The sequence below is a fragment of the Lichenostomus cassidix genome, chromosome 21, assembly GCF_008360975.1.
Source record: "Lichenostomus cassidix isolate B80296 chromosome 21, HeHo_3.0, whole genome shotgun sequence".
NCBI classification, from domain to species: domain Eukaryota; kingdom Metazoa; phylum Chordata; class Aves; order Passeriformes; family Meliphagidae; genus Lichenostomus; species Lichenostomus cassidix.
This window is the reverse complement of record NC_139501.1, coordinates 2,444,748-2,462,506: the sequence shown is the minus strand read 5'-3', so window position 1 is coordinate 2,462,506 and position 17,759 is coordinate 2,444,748. Positions and strand designations below refer to the sequence as shown.

The following is a 17,759-nucleotide window of genomic DNA, read 5'->3' as shown; positions in this document are numbered from 1 at the left end:
TTTCAGGCAGATTGATTCCCTGGTGAGTTGTTGCACATTGTGCAGCCATAAAAGCACCAGTGACAGTCAAAGAAGGTGACAGGAACAGTAGGCTGGTGTTAGGGCAGAAGCCAAAAGGAGTTTTGGCAGCAACTAAGTATATGTCAAATTAAAGTGACCAAGCAACTACAGCTTCAAAAGTATTGAGTCAGTATGAACAAAATGTGCTGTCAAAACACAACATGTCAGAACTGAGCCCATCAGATCTAGTTTACTTGATGATTATACACAGAATTACAGGTCAGGAGAAACAGAGACCTCAGAAGAGGAAAAAACCTTTGCTAATTAACTTACATTGTGGAAAGCAGAGTAATCTTACCCAGAGAAAAGGAACAAATGACACATGAGCTCTTCTCTCCCTTTTTCATAATTCTCCTCATAACTTAAAAATGAAGGCTCATTAAAAAATGGTCAAAGGTGGACTCACTCTTGGTCTGAGAGCCACATTTGCAAAAGAGGTAATATTGCTTTAAATCCCTCCCAGCAGCTTCCCAGCTGACAACAACTTGGCATCCAAAGGCTAGGTAGGAACTTGGCAAACACACAGCATTTCTACAACAATATTTGCAACATAAAATGAAACAAACAAATAAAAAAGAATATCCCTTTCAAGTACTAGACAGTAAACAGGCCTTGCACTCCCACTCCCCTCTCCTTATTAATATTCAACAGTTTAAAATAAAGATGTACCAAAAAACCACCAGGGAATCCAGGGAATTCATTAAGCCTTCAGTATTTCAGTTCACCAGTCTCTGATTTCCAGTCAGCTGAAACTGGAAAGTCATTACTTCAGCTACAGCCCAGGTCAGAGGAAAGACTAATCTCAGACTGACAAAGCTGCCAGATTCCAGGTTCAGGATGAATGCAGAGTGGTTGGGGAATTATAAGGGAGAATAAGGGGAATGCAGTATCTTAATTAAGGAAAAACAAACAACCTGTGCCAACAAACAAGGACATGGACTAGGGCAGCATAAATCAGTGTTACTGAGCAGAAGCCACTGGAGCCACACAGTGTGAAACCTGCCCAGAGCAGGGCACAGAAATCACCAGGTCTCCTATTCTTGCATGTTTAGATATCTCAGTTTTAAATCTGGCTTTCAGAGATGCTCATGTGTGAATTCCACTCGTCCTTCACCCCCACCAACCCAAACCCAGCTATTCCTGCACACAGAGCCTGCCAAGGCTGCTGCAGAGGCCAGCACAGCTCACACCACGCAATCCCCCCTGCTCAAAAGTCAACATCATCTTTCCTGCACTAAGGCACAGGAAATTGTTGCCAGCGAGGGGAACTCCATGGGAAGTGTGCAGAGACAATATCCTGCTTGGTGCATCCCCACAGCTTCTCAAAATGGTCCCAGATTTGCTGCTGAAGCCACTGCCCATATCCCTGCTTCTCTCCCTGCCTGCCTGAGAAATCCCCTCCTAACTCAGCTCCCAGCTGCTCCCTCACTCCCCCATCCAGCAGGAACTGCTGCTCCTCCTGCCACTTTGGCTTTATAAAAACACTGCGACCAGACAAGCAGATCTTTGTAGGGTTTTCCTTTTTTGGGTTTTCTGTTTGTAGGTAAATTCCAGTGTGGCACAGAGATTATTTGGGAAAAGCTGCCTTTCCCTCAGTGCTGCAGTGGGCAGGGCAGGCAGAGGTTCTACCAAAATGAAGAGAGATCACAATTAAATAAATGGAACTGCTCAAAAACGTTCTCTTGAGTAGGTGATGTTACTGCAGCTTATGGACATTTTGTCTTCCCTCGTCAGAAAAGCTGGCTTGCTAATTTATGGGCAGAGTGGGAAAAGCAGAGGGATACAGACAGACACAGAATACTTAAAACAGGCCTCAGAATGGAGACAAAGCTCCCCTTTCACCTCCTGCTGCTATTTACCATCTGGGATCCTGAAAAGGGGGTGATGGGTAGTTTTGTGATAGGTTTGGCAAGGGGCAGGACATTTAGGATTTTCTATGTGTAACGAGGTCATGTGTCAGCGCCTTTGCAGCACATGGGAACACTATCCAAAAGAAGGTTCAACAAAAGGGGTTGCCCTGGCTGAACTGGAGAGAAATTCTCTTTAAAAATATCCTGGCACCAACGCAGGATCTTAGCAAGATTAGTAATAATAATAAATTTGTAGAAAATGCCTCCAGAACGTAGCTTGGGAAAGCACAGGAAAAAAATGAAGGAATGAATGTATCCAATTAAAAGTGGGTGTTTTATATTATTCCATTTTTAGAAGTGGTATGAAATTGGAAAGCAAAATGAAGATTCTGAATCACATCATTTATACCTCTATTTGGAAACCAAACAGGTCAGGTCACTCCATGTTTTTTGGTAACTTTTGCTTTCTTGAGCCCCTTACATTGTGCTTAGGAAGTAAGACCTGAACAGGCTGATACAAAATGTGCTGCAAGTCTGTGCAGAGGGAGAAGTGCTTTGTATTACACTATTCTTTGACATTTCCACTAACACTGGGGCTTGGGGTGGTGGAGATAACTCAGGATTTCAGTCCCTGCTTGTAAGAAGTGCAGTGGTTTTATTCTTTCTTTTTGATCGCTTTGTTTCACAAAAGCAATTTACAAAGAGCAGTTACGTGAAATGAGGAGCTCTGGTTCAGAAATGTTTCTTCTGTCTTCATAAAGAGAATTATTAATAGGGTGAATTTCCCATCATAGGGTGCCACAGTAAATCTTTAAACAGGATCCTTTAACCCAAGGACCTGAGGGTAACATGAGCACCCTAGCCTTTTGCCCAGACTGGATGTCTGCTGACTGAAGTGATTCTAACAACGCTCCCACTGCAGACAATTCAATCTGTGCACTGAATTATTTAAAATCTGTTCTCTACGAGATGCCCAGATGTGAGAATTAGTCACTAGAACTAATGCAGTACTTTTCTATCCATGTGTCTCGAACTCCTACTTGGTAGAAAATCCATTTTCAAGCCTAAAAGTTTTAAATCGAGGATGTCACTACTACACCACCAACTACATAGAGGACTTAAAGGCAGTTTGTACATTGTGGAAGGCAAATAAGCAAAATTTCAGAATGTACTGATGGGAAATCAAAAAGTTATGTCAATCCTGAAGAACAGACCCTTTAAAACAATCACTGGATCACACCTGTAAATGTGGTGCAGTGCCCTGGATGTGAGAGTGTTGCTCTTCTTCCTCACCAGCCTCTCCTCCATGCATGGACATCAAAGATCCAAAACCTCCAGTTTGGGATGAATGGCCCCCAATAAAAGGAACCACAACTGGCACACTAGTATGAGGTAGAAGCAGATGGACACCTTCAGTCCACCAAGAAACGCTCTTCAAGGGATCAGAGTTCAGGATGGCTCCTTCAGGCAATCCCTGCTCAGCACCCTGACAGCCAACACCCTTCTTCCCTCACTTCCCCAGGCTTCCTCCAGCGGCTTCTCAAACTGCAGAACGAGCAGGGGAGGACCAAAAGGAGCCTGGGGATCACTGACCACACCCACAGCCTGGACAAAGGACTGTCTCAGACACACTGCTCCTGCTCTGGGTCTCGGGTCACGAACACAAACCTGCCCTCGGTGGCAAACAGAGCAGGAACAAAGCATGAAGCTCCAGCAGCCCATAATCTCCTAGTTTTGATGCAGATATGAGTGGTGAGAGAGGAGCAGGTGATGCCACATCAATCCATGGCAGTTTCCCACCCTCAAACCAAAGACAAGGCCACCAGCCAGCACCTCCTGGCACAGAAACCACAACAGCAGGGAGCTGCACATCCCCCAGCTCCTGGTGCCACCCTTGAGTGCCCAGCTATTCCACAGGGGAAAATGTGAAATAAAACCCCACCAGGTCTGATATCAGCACAAAAATCTTGTATCAATGCTGAGTTATCTGCAGCACTGCAACCCCCTGGCACAGCCACAGCCTGGGCTTCTGCAGGGCTGCAGAAAAGCACCTTGGCTAGACAGAACATGAAACAAAACCCACCATTTAACATAATCATGACAACCACATGAGGCTGCTACTGATACTACTATAATGGTGTCATCTAGCTACAAAAAAAAACAACCAATAAATGGCTTTTCACTCCAAAATTCCTGAGGTTTTTTCTGTACGTGTTGCTCTACTCTGAGACAATAACCATAGTTTTGTTCTGTCCCCCCAGTTTGGAAAAGAGCTGCAGAAGTAGGGGGACACAACCACACAGAGGTTAAAGGCACTGGACAGTGCTCAGGATTGGAAAATGTTACCAAAAAAATAAAATAAATAAATAAATATAATCACAGTTTTGATAGTTCTGTGGGAAAAAAAAAAAAAACCTTAGCAAATTTGCAACAAAACTGTTAAGTAATTAAGGCAAGACACTTCACACATGAACTTAAACTGCTAATTAAATCCCCCCTGCTTAATTGACTAGATTTGCATATCATTCAGTGAGGAATGGGAATGGCTTGGGCATTACACAAGCACTTCCTTGTGCAGGAAGGCAGCTCAGTAACATAAACTAAGTTATAAGACAAAAACAATGCCAGTTTCTGAATGAAATGGAAATTTTCAGCAGAGATTTTCAACGTAGTTTTGTGGGGAACAGTAGAACAGAACTCACTGCCATCAGTTTCTACTCCAACAGTAATATTCAGAACTACAGCAAATGTTTTATATCTGTGCTATTGCCCTATCATTTAACCCATGATCACTGCATGCTCATCTCTACAGTTCCCAGTTACTCTCAAAAATGGGTTTACATCCAAGAGAATCATTTCTACTCAGAAAACCCCAATACCTTCATTTCCATAATTGCAGGAGAAAAAATATCCATGTCTGTCCCTCTCTGCCACCAAACTTAGTGTGAATTCAAGGAAGGTTTGAACAAACTTTAAGACCTGTAGCAGCAAAGAAACACTCTGACTCTAAGACCAACCACAATCAAGGAAAATGTGCAATTATCTGCCATTCCAAATATTCCTAAATGCCCAAAATAAATCCATCCCGGCAGAAGTCTTGCTCCAAGGAGGTCAGATGGTGTTTTTTTAAGTGGGTAAAGACTCAGAGTCATGAACATAACCTCCCCACATGGTAAAAAAACAGTTCTAGGAGTTCCTTTCAATAATCTGCTTTTCAAGTGAGAGTTCTTACACACGTGAGCACCTGGAGAATCAGAGCCATTCTGGCATTCCAGTCTCCAAAAGAAGAGCAAAGATCAGAACAGCACCTCATGACTTTGGTGTAGAAGTTGGAATCACATCAGTTGATTGCACATTCCATTCATAGATATTGATAAGGAGGTATTTTTTTACCTCAGCTTGGATCTTAAAAAAAAATAAAAAAAATTCTTTATCTCATTTTTAAAAGGTTCTGTAAGTCTTTGAAACATTAATATTCTCCCTAACAAAGCCAGCAGCTGCTCTGCCAGTCTGTGACATGGATGGTTTTGTTAAAAGGTTTTCATGTGGGGTTTTTTCAGTTCAGTGTGCTTTGCATATGAAACAGGACATTTCCCCACCCTCCACCCCCATTCCCTCCTAATCCAGAAGGGACCTTACTTCCTCCCTCTCAAACAAGCAGCTCATTCAGCAAAAGGGAAATCCCGAGATGCACTCGGGCACAGAGCCTAGAGAAGGAGCTTGGAGAAAAAAAACCCAAACCAACAAACCTAAAAACAAAAACACCACCACACCCCCCCCCATAAAAAAGAAGAAAAAGAAGTGCTACCGAGTGTGTCCAAACCAGCAGAAAGAGGAGCAATGGAGCTGGTAATTATGAATTTACTTCTGCAAACTTCTCCTTCGGGACATGGCTCTGCCCTGCTGGTCTTTACCAAATTTTCCAGGGCTGCAATTCACTTTTGGCCCTACATTGCCACAGCCCAGAGCTGCAGGAATCACAGACTGGAGAAACCTTTTCACAATGGCTGAGGGTGAATTTGGACCAACTCAATTGTTACTTTGCCATGATAATCTGAGGCAAAACTTGTTTCTGTTTTTAAAATGAAAACAAAACCAAGCAACCTTTTCTTAGTTAAGAAATTGGTTTGAACAGGATCTGTGTCTCTATATTTCTTTTCCCTGAGAACTAATGTTCATTTTGTGACATCACGATTGTCCACAGCAGCTAATTCTGATGTCACAGGGGATGACGATTTTGGCTGAGAGAGCAAAAAAGTTCAAAAGTGAGGGGGAATCTAATTAATAAGAGATTTTTTCAAGGAAAAAACCCCCATACAAAAAATACAGCAATTTCAATGTGAGGGTTCCACATCTGCTAAGATGGGATCCAGCTGCTCTTTTACAAGCACATGAATGAGCATCCCTCTTAGAAACAAAGGAATACATGGAGTTTTGTGTGACTCTACTGAAATCAAATCATGTTATAATAAGAGAAAACTGCACCAATAAATTAGTCCAGCTAACGAGGGCAAATTTGATAAAATTTTTTAGAAACCTAAATTATAAATTTGCATGTAAATTTGTAAGAGTAGAATTCAAATGTTGAAACAGACATCTGAAAAGAAAACCTCCACTGAAATCCCATCAATTACTGAAATTTTCACTTGCAACATCTCAGCAGAATTTGGCCCTCAAATTATTGCCAGTGAGGAAAACCTGGCCACATTTGGGAGTGATTTCCACTTTGAGATCCATTCTAATAATTTTGGACCAAGTCCAGTGACCTCACTGGAGTCAAACCAGAGTCTGCAGTGGGGCACTGGGGTAGTCTGGGGTTGGGGCAGGGAAGCTCTGATTTCTTCCCTTTCCCTGCCACATGGATTATCCTTGCTGCATCCCAAGCTAGGAGAATTGGGTGAAGACCCTCTAGGTCTGGAGCACAGAGATATATAAATATTCTCTCTTTTCTCTAATGGCAGGAGTTAAACCTCATCATGAATACACCAAGATGAGACTAAAGCAGTGCAGTGATGTCACACAAGCTGGGGCTGTTCACACAACCCTCAGTGATGATTCCAGGGAAGTTGATCCTGGCTGGGACTTCCCCAAGCGCTGTCCCCTCTGCTTGTGCCACTGCAGCTTCTCCTGGAGCTGCCAGGAGAACCTGACCTGATGAAGCCTCTCAAAGTGACCCAAAACAAGTGAAACCAAGAGAACACCACAATTCTTTGGGAGCAGTTTCTGTCCCATAGACTCAGGTTGTGATTTAAGAGTGGGGTGTCTGCTGGGTCACACAATTAGAAGCTGTTTTCAGGAAAAAAACCAAGTCAGTTGAGCACCACAGAATGGAAATACAGGTGGGATAATAATGCCTGTGAGGGAATCAGGTGGAAATGTGAGCCCACAGCTCCCAGTGCAGCTCCTGCCCATGTCCCAGTGCCTGTGTAGGGTAACTGGGACAGAGCTGGGGAACATTCTCCATCCCCAGCACCGAACTGCTCAACCCCAACTAAAGCCAAGCGTGACGATCTCTACAAATGCAAATGGCCCAAATGCCAAGACTAACATTTCTAAAACCTAATTCAACTCTTTCATTTCTTAGCTGCAGGCCCTTTGCTGCCACTCCTTTTTTCCACCCAAACAAAAGACTAAAGGGATGACTCAAAGCAACTTGAATTTCAAGCTGAAGCCACAAAGCACTGAATGCCTCATCTTTAATATTAAACAGGTGTGCAGATGATATTCTTTCAAGCCTCATCACGGCTTGGTTAATTGCTAAAAAACTGCAAAAAGACCAAATTTACTTAAAAGACACATGAATAAGTTAATGCTACAAATAATGAAGCAAGTCATACAACAAGCAAATAAGGCACTACCAACTCCTTTTACCCCTTTTCCCCCTCAAAATTACTAATTTACTTTTATTTCGTATTCACCATTTTATATAATAAAAGTATGAAACTATGTAATAATAGAAATATAATTTTTTTTCCTTCAGAACTCAGTAGTCTTCAACACAATACCTTTGCTCTAGAGTCAACAGGGCAAAAGAAGGATCAATGAATCCATTATAAAAAAAGATTTTGGCAAAAATTTTTTTAGAAATTAAGGTTTTAGAAAAGGAACACCTAATTTGCAGGCTGTGAGGGCCAAGGCCTTTGAATAGTAGTTCTGCATATTCACTGATAGTAAAATAGAGCACTTTACTCCACTTCTATCACTGTCTGCCACTGAATATGGCCCAAAGGTTATTTGGCTCCACTGGTTTTACAAAAAACTGCACTGTTGTGGCAAAAAGGGGCAAAACGCCAAATAAAACTAAATCTTTGGCTATATTAGTGCAAGGACTCATTGCATGGCATGTTTCTTATTAGTGACTGAACGGGAACAAAGAAATATCAATGATGGACCTGATGCTGCAGTCTGTGCTCCTCTGAGGCTGATTTACTTCTCCCAGCAGCTCTGCACCACTCTAAACACAGTCATTTCAAAGGAATATTTCTAAATTATACCAGCATGGGTGAGATAATTCACTGAATAAACTGGAACTGCCAGCGGGGAGTTAAGAATGGCAATTTTTTTTTTTTTTGGATGACACTCCGTTATCTTTCAACTCAGGTAAGTTTTCCAACTGTGGAATGATGGTGCTTCAGAAAAGCCTGTTTAACATATAATTCTTAATAACAAAAGTGTAAGTCTGAAACCCATTACATCAGTGAAGGTTACTGAAATCAAACCACATTTTAGCCTTAACATTGTGCATTTTCTGCCTTTTGTAGTCCATTACTCTGTATAAAAGCTATAAAACTTCTTTTACTGCTATGAATAGGTAAACCTGACCAATCTTGAGGATTTTGTCGGGTGGAAAAACACAGAACCTAGAAAAATTTAATACTTAGTTTTTTAATTAAAATAATTCACTGCTTCTAACTGGTACTGCTACAACCTCTGTCTCAGTAAGCAGCAGGATGCCTGTGCAACTTGTATTTTTTATTACTCAGCAGAATTAACACTGTGAGCTCGATCCTGGAAACAGCAGCTCCCAGCAGCATGAGTGCAGAGCAAGGCAGGCAGCACTCCAGTATTACACAGGGATGGAAAGAAAATTACTCTCCCAATGGAAGTGCAGGAACAGCTCTGCAGCCCTGTGCACCCTCTGGAATGGTACAGGTGGCAGAACATGGTTACATAAAGAGCATCACACAGAAATTCACTTTGAAACAAGAAGTTGTTTTGCCCTCTTCAAGTTCAATAAATGCTCTTGACTGCAGCACTTTCTTCTCCTGGGACACAAACTTTGAGTTTGCTGAAAGGCACCAGGAACTTTCTTACTAAATGGTCAAAGAATGCCACAAGCAGCATTACAGGGTATTTCAGACCTTTTAATGGTAATAAAGGCAATGATTTCTCATACAGCACTCAAGTGTCAGTAGACAAGGTGGTTGGACTCGGATCTCAGAGGTCTTTTCCAGTGATTGTGTGATTCTGTGAAATCCAACAAGTGAAAGAAAACACTACAGCAGATATGCATCAACAGTTCAGCAGTGCCCAGAACTTCCCAAGTGAGAGCCTGGTTGATCTACCTGGGCAAAAATCAGCACCTTTAACACAGGCAGTGTGGGAAGTGGAGGGTGTAGAGGACTTTATAAAAATGCAGGATATGACAGTTAAAAGATATGGAATGGTTTTTCTTCCAACCCCAACAGATGTTGTTCAATTAAGGATGCAAATAAATCACCCTCTGCATTGCAAGTCAGAAAACACACACATAAAAGCTTTCTAAATACATTTCAGTTTAAACTTGCATAATTCTCCCAGTGGAGAAATCATCTTCAACTTATGTAATCCTTAGAAAGAGACATTATTACATACAATTCTGTGCCACTAAGAAACAAGGAAGACATATCTAGAAAAGAGGTGCACCCACACACGATTAATTATATGGGTGTGGAGGGAACAGAGGGGAAGAGCTGAGCAGGGATGCAGAGCCCCGAGTCTGCTGTTTCCACAGAGACTGAGCTGTGAGTGAGCTCCAGGGGCTGCTCCCCTTTCACCAGCCAGAACTGTCTGTTATACTTAACCCAGACTTCCGAACACTTGATATCCTGTCTGCTATTTCAATGCCCTTACTCAATGCTTCAGACAGACATTACACAAACTGGCTGGTGAAAAGGGTTGAGAAACCAAGAAGCAATCCAAGTCAATGACCTTATTCTATAAAACGATACCACTGAGCGAACAGCGGGCGAGGAACAAAGCACAGGGTGCCACAGCCCCCGAATCCATCACTGGAATCTTCCCTAGGAAAAGACAGGCACCAGGCTCTACCTTATCTTATTGATATTGGTGCTGTCTTTTAATCCTTAAAGCCTGAGCAGTCCTTCTGCTTCCAGTGGCACTGATTCTCATACCAAAACAGAAAGAGCTTCCATTTTTTTTAAAGAAAAAACAACAGAAAACCAAACATGAAAGTCCCACTTTCTACAAAGCATGTGCAAAGGTAACTGTACATAAATCAATAAACAACAAAGCCAGAACCCAGGTTATTGATTAGCTCCTTTGCTGTTTACCTCCAGCATACAGAATGATGCTGCAATTTTTACATACACACAGAATCTCCAGCCTGATGTACAATTTTCCCTGACTCTTTAAACAGGACTGTTAGAACAAGACTGCCTGAGTTAGGATGGCAGGACCTGGCTTATTTCACAGAACATATGTCTGTGCAGCTTATCAGGTTGTGTTAATATGCATCCACTGCTTGGAGAAGCCAAATTTTACATGATAGCAACGAAACCATAGATGGAGGCGATGATTAGAGCTCCACACATGGGAATTCCCATTGGCTTCCAGAAGAGCTCTGTCCATCACACACTGACAGGCTCTGAGCTCGAATTAGTATCAGTGTTTTCGTCACCTCAGCCAACCAAAAGTCAAAGCAAAATCATTAGCTCAGTGCAGAGTGGCCAATCTCTATCAGCCAGCAGGATTCCCCAGCACCAAGGAAAGCTGCACACTCCATGAACTGCTCGTGATTTAACTCTGAGGCCAAGCCTATGGTCCTTGAATCTGCATCAGAAAAAAAGGTTGGCCCTTATCCCAACCTTAAATGTATTTTTTCATTGTAAAAAAATAAAATAAAATAAAATAATAATAACTGACGAATCTTAAATACAGGAAGAGAAGAACAGACCCTGGTAGAGCTCTACCACAAACCAAATCTTGCATGTAGTGACCAACACACAAAATCCTTCAGTCTGAAGCCAGCTCCCAGCTGCCCCATTCAGTGAGACCCACCAGGATCAGAGCACCAAACGTCCACTAAACCAAACCCTTGTTAATGAGCAAAATGAAAATGCTGCAGTAGCAGAACTATAGGGTCTTAAAGTCAGCACAGTCCTGTAAATACCAGCTAAGGGCATAAACTTAATGAAGCCACTTCGTTTCAACACTGGGCATTCTGGTTCAGAATCTGTCCCTGGTCTCTGCCAGTACAGCCAGTCACACACAGGAAGGAGTCTGATACGAGTCTGCTGTGGTTTGTGGGTGAACTGGTTCCAATTACTATGGGCTGATTGCTTGAGTGGGAGCTGTAGAACCGGCCCCAAAGCCCCAAACCTTCGGATTAACCTCCTGTGCTCCACAAGATACAGAGCAGGCAATTTCAGTCACCATCTGAGTCTGGATCTCTGTGCTGACAATGAAATGTAAGGCAAACAACACTGCACAAGGTGTAAAGGAGGAAGGGAAGGGACCAGGGCTTTTCAGAGCAAACTTGCTTCTCTGAAATTATTTTCCAAGAACATAACCCTGCCTGTATTAGAGACAGACAGTGGAGCAGCATTAAAAAATTGGTGCTGATTTATTAGTTCGTAATACGCATTACCCAGATTAACAAAACATATGCAAAGGAGCTATTATCTAATAAAATGTATCATTAACACACATGCTCTAATTGACACATTTCAAACAAAAACATGCTATATTCCTACATTTTAAAGTAATGTTTCCTGTATGTGAAGATCAATTTGAATTAAGTGCTCTATGGCCACTCAGCTAAAATAGATCAGCCTAGTAATTGACAGGATTCTATCAATAGATTCTCCACAATTCAGTGTAAGTAATTTTTGTCTATTTTTTTTTCCAAGAACCCCCTACTGGATTTGGTGTAACTCTTCCATGACGGCTCTGTCTTAAATAAGAATTACAGCGTCAAGTCCAAAGTGTGCTTTAAAATAAAACCAAAACAACCATACCAAGCCAAATTAAAAAAAAAACCAAAACAGATTTTTGGGTTTTTAATCTGTGTCTTCATACTACACACATGGAGACACAGCCCTTCATGTGATGGCAAAGCAGTCTGGCCAGCCGAGCCAGCAATGTGAGTTCAATCACCAGCGATCCCCAGTGAGAGCCAGCCCACTCCTTGCTGCTCTCGGGACATTCAAACCCTTCGCTTGGGTGAAATTACTCTGCCAGAAGATCACCGTAAGTTGAGCTGTCAGTGAGACTGGACACTGCATCTGTAGATCCCCACAGCCGTGGCTGTGCCCCCAGAGCCCCCCTGCTCTGGCAGTGCTGGGGGTGCAGATAAGGAACGAGAGGCTCCAGCCCTGCGCTGCCCAGACACGCTCGGAGCAGCCTGGCGCAGACGCCTCCAGATGCTTTTACAACACCGATCCAAAGGCGCCTCTCAGCAAGTGCAAACACACCCTCCCGGGTCAGGCAGCCCCAGCCAGCGATAACCAGGCTCGCAGCCTGCCAGGGACCAGGTGTCGGGCTCCCAGCACATCCAAAAAATAAACGGTGTTTACACGCATCTTCAAAGCGCGCTACTGTTTGGGCAGATCACACGCCCAAGCCCGAAACCACAGAAATGGAGAGGCAAGCGAGACGGCCCAGACAATGGAGGGAGAGGCAGAGGTTTAAATATTTTAGGCAGCGTTTTTCAAAAGCAGAGATTGCATGTAATTCCCTCCCTAATTCAACAGAATTGACTTGAGGAACTTAGGAACTCTTCTGGAGCAAGAGAGAGCCATGGTTGACTCAACACCATTAGATCACTGGCAGCACACTCTCTGTCCAACACACATGCACGTACCTGCTGCTTTGTTCTCGATCTACAACATCTGTAAAACTGTTTGCATGCTTGGGAAAAACTGCTGATGTTTGCTTAAACACTGACATCTCCCTGGGTAGACGGGATTTTGCTCAAGCTGGTGTCGCTTTTCAAGTTCAACTTTTACACTGTAAAAGGCTTCTGAACAAAATTACTGCCCCAAGACGGAAACATTTTTGTTTTAAGGACTTCTAAATTTTTACTGGAGAATCTCTAAAACAATTCTTGAACATCAGGTACAACACATTACTTCAATATTTCATGGGAAAACAACCGAATCCTCAGTTCTTGGGCAAAAATTTTGCAACACTATTTCTCATGTCACTTTGTACCAGGAAGAATAAATCCATCCTGCAGTGTGAACACCACTGCCAGGGAATAAACTCAGAATCTCTGTTACACCCACCACAGGGTACATCCTATTAACAAATAAAGGTTCCTACTGCCAGGAGGCAGGACTTTAGGATAAGATACACATTCCAGCTCTATTCCTGCAGCCTTTCAGGTGCCCATAAAGCACAGCACAGCAACCACTGGGCAGCACCTAAAAGCCCTTGTCCTCCCTCCAGCCGCGCCAGCGCCGCGCTGCTCCACCGGCAGCAATTTGGGTTCTTTGATTGGGCTGCACACTTGACCTGGCTAAACCTTCCTCCAGCTGAGCGAGCTGCGTGTTGTGGCAGCGCTGGGTTGGGAGGCATTGTGAAATAAAGTGGGAGGCCTCATGTGCTCATTTGTGTGTCAGTACCCAGAATGCTGCTTCTGGCTTCCAGCTACTTCATAGAAGTGCTGCTGGGACTTGAACCGTGGGAACACGGCAGTGCTGGGTGTGTGGGTGTGCTCACACGCGTGCAAGGACAGCTCTGGCTCTCCTGGGCCCTGCTCACAGCCAGCCCTGCTCAGGGTGCACATGGCTGGCACTCAGGTGGGCAACCTGAAAGTGCTGTCAAACATCGCTCGGTTCAGCGTGTCGGAGAAAAAGGGTTCAAAAGAGACACAGTCAAACCCACCCTCCTCTTCTGGAAATAGCAACCAACAAAGCCTTCAGGGCTGCGTCTGAACTAATTCTGTGTGAGTGGAGCATCCTGATGTGAGGCAAGCAGGGAGCTGTCTGTCACATGGGAGGGGAGAGCAGTGCCACAGACACACCGAGGCCACACTGGTCCCACAGGACAGCACGCACCAGGCAGCAGCAGCTGAGCCCAAGGAAAAGGCTTTGGCACTGATGGTGGATTTCTAGGACCCTGTTTTGCAACCTGGTCGGGTTATTCACATTTTTGATTTCTAGAAATACCCCAGAAAATAATGGTTATGCTCCACACCAGTAATGGTGGATGAGATGAGACAGGTAGGGAAACAGGACACCCACACACATAAAAGCCACATTGGTTCAGAGAGAAAGCAAAGCAGAACAAACCATGCATGGGAAGGTGGAAAACCCAGTGAAGGATACAAAATAAGTAAAATGGAGAAGTTATATGGTTCAAGAAAAGAAAGAGTTTTGGGAAGTGGCAGGAAGGTGAAAGACCTTGTAGGTGGTCAATTACTCATCCAAGCATGAACAAGGAGGATATAAACATCAAAATTTTAAAAGAGGGTAAGGAAAGTAACTGAGGCCTTTATGGTTCCTGCTCTAGTGGGGGCTCCAGCTGTCACAACTCCCTCCAGCTTTTGGTTAAGAACCTTCGCTGACTTCACACAGGTCTAGCCAAAAGCTTCTTCTGCAAGTGGCAAGACCAGGCAACAGAAGTCTCATTCTACCAACAGGGCTGACTGAGACACAAGGTATCTGCATCTACACATCCATCTCCCATTATGGACGGATGGATATGCACTACAGATACTTGATATATAGAGAAATATGCACTGGGAATGAAATATCTAGGAAAAGCTACGCCTTGTAGCAAAGCTTTAAAACCACGCCAAGGAAAAAAAAAAAGGAAAAGGAAAAAAAAAAGAGAGAGAAGAAAAAAAGGCAGTTCTGCCACTACGCTGAATCTGCACCAGGGGCTTGTGCCAACCCAGCTCCTCCATTTAAGTCAGACCCTTAAAAGGCAGAGCTGTGCTGGCAGAAATCTCCAGACCTCATCACAGAAACCTCATGGAGACACATGAAAAGGTCAAAACACTCATTGCTGCCTAAACAGCCATAAAATTGGTCATATGCATCCCATGCTACCAACATACTACCAGAGCCCCAGGGAAAACACACCACACAAAGCAATGTGTGTACACACACAGAGAAACAAATAAATTGAGAAACTGAAAAAGAAAGGCCACTCCTGAAAGCAGAAAACCCAGTATCTGACACAGCAGCTTATGGCACACCACGCACACGAACACCTCTGTATGAAACAGAACAAAGCAAAGCTGAGATCTACATCAAAAAGGAAGCCCACCACAAAGACACATGTGCTTCACCCTTTCATCCCCGGAGACAGCCAGAGCCCCACAGACACACAAAACCCACACAGGAATCAGCACACAGGGAATGGGACCATCCTGTCATTTCCTCACTAGGCATCTCAACTTTACTCCAATGTTACTTGCCCCTGGCCACAGCCTACCAATCTTAGAGCCTGATTAAATCTCTCCGTAATTATCCGCACACACTGCTACAACACAAATGACCTTAGCATACGATATCCATTGGCTAAGCCCAATGGAAAACTACTTCAGGAAAAGGAAGGATAAGCATACAAAACTCTGCCAGCACTGTCAGGGTCTCCTCAGGACTGCACTGCTTTAATAGGAGAGTCCTGAAGGCAACTCAAAAGCCTTGAAACTTAATATGAGCTAAAACAGCGTTTTCTCTACCCCATCCTCTGAGCACGCACCACTCTATTCTTCCCCACCTCACTCTTTGCCACCTTCCAAATGAATTTATGCAGGAGACTTAGCGTTTCATGATGATGGATTTCTGGCAAAATTTTTCCAAAAATAGATGGCCACCATTTCCTCACAGAATTTTTGGCATTCACTGTTAGATATCTTCGATTCACTCTGCAAGAAGTGTTGCACTCCATGCAGATTTTGGAGGGTGAGGGAGGAGTGTTTCCTCATGTTCTGAACTAGGACCTATGAAAGGGTCCCCAAAAAACTGAGGCAAAGCCTCTTGTCCTTGTTCTCCTCCTGCAACCTCGCCTGGGGTGTTGGAAAAATTATGCAACTGAAGAGAACACTGAAAAAGCCTTGTAAGAAAAGGAAAGCACTCCTCGACTAACATTCATTTTAATTAGACTTTGGAAATGACCAAGCCAGGGTACAGGACCTTTCTACAGCAACAATGTGGAGATTTCTTAATTTTGCTTCCCAAACAAAGCATGCCCTAGAAAATTCCTTTCCCAGCATGAAAAATGTCTCCAGTTTGAGAGCCATATTCTCATCTCACATCCATGTAGATCTATCCCACCATTCCATCTCAGCACATGACTGACGGAGAATAGACAAGCCATTAAAAACACATCCACCTCCAACCACGGGGATAATGTGCCTCATTACAGCCCAGCTTTGTCACAGCGTCCTGACACTCCGGGGAGGAAAAGGAGGGGTGAGGACAAGGACTGAGCCGGGGGCAGGAGAGAAACTGGAACTGGAAGAGTGAGACTCTGCTCCTTAATCCAGAAGTGTGGAGCCCGGACAGATGGGCTCACTAGGCCTCCTAGGCTGGTTGTGGAATCACTGTACTGTTTGCACAGCGTATTTTTTAAAATATCTGGGTTTTGTTTGAATATTTTTGTTGCACTTTTTTAAAAAGAAAAGATCTACCTTAGTCAGAGTGTGTGTCTGCTGCTTTAAACAGGTATTTGGTAAATTAATTCAGAATTTAACTGAACGTTTGCAGTGGGCTTTAAACATCACTTCTCTTTTCTAAGCTTGTGTATTGCCCTTTCAGCCCAGACAAAAAAACCCAAAGTTTGGAAATCCCTGACAACGAGGCAGAACCCAACCAACAAATCTGCAGCGCAAAGCTGGTGAGGCAGGAGTTTGCTTTCCCCTTGCACCGGGGGGAAGGAGCAGGAAGCAGAATTGCTCATCCCCAGCCAGTTGCACCATCGCCAGGAGCCAGACAGACATCCCGGTGTCTGGGAGTCCTCAAGGCCTTGTGGCACTGCTGCCCATGGAGCAGGACCGGTGCCAGATGCCAAGGCAGCCTCCCACCCACACACCAGGGATTCTGGGATCTAAAGGCAGCTCAGACTGAAAGAAAAACAAGTGACACCTAAAAAAAATGTGCTTTAGCTGTCTGGCTCAGCACAGCACGGCATGGAATACCTTAAGGAGCTGCTGCAGCTGGCCCTAGACAGAGACATTTGCTGGATGTATACATAATCCAATACACAAAAGCCTGTCTGCTGGGGAAATTTAGGCTCCACAGGGATACTCTAAAAGCAGGGACTTCTCCCTTCACGTTCTGCACACTTCAACTGAAAACCACTAACCTGTACTAGGGTCACAATTTTTTTCTTAACAGGCACATTTTATTTCCATACAAGCATTTAGCCCCAACCTCCATCCCTGGCGACACTCAATCGACCAGCAAAGTGCACGGACTTGTGTCTGGAGCCATCAGTACCTGCTCCTTTTCCCTGGCTTCTCCCTTGTCTTGACCCCTGAGTGAAGAAGCCCTTAAGACCTGAAATCACGCACGTCCAGATAAAGTCTGGGGCAGTACGACGGGCTTCAAAGATCAGGGTCCACGTATAGTAAAATACACAAACACACGGATGTAATTTAAACAAACTCCAACC

At 43.9% G+C, this 17,759-nt stretch overlaps 1 protein-coding gene across 3 annotated transcripts in view; it reads right to left on the bottom strand.

Annotated features, from left to right (window-relative positions):
• The window catches only part of SKI (SKI proto-oncogene), a 100,167-nt gene that overhangs the window by 80,064 nt on the left and 2,344 nt on the right, over positions 1-17,759 (bottom strand). The gene's annotated exons all lie outside the window — the stretch shown is intronic.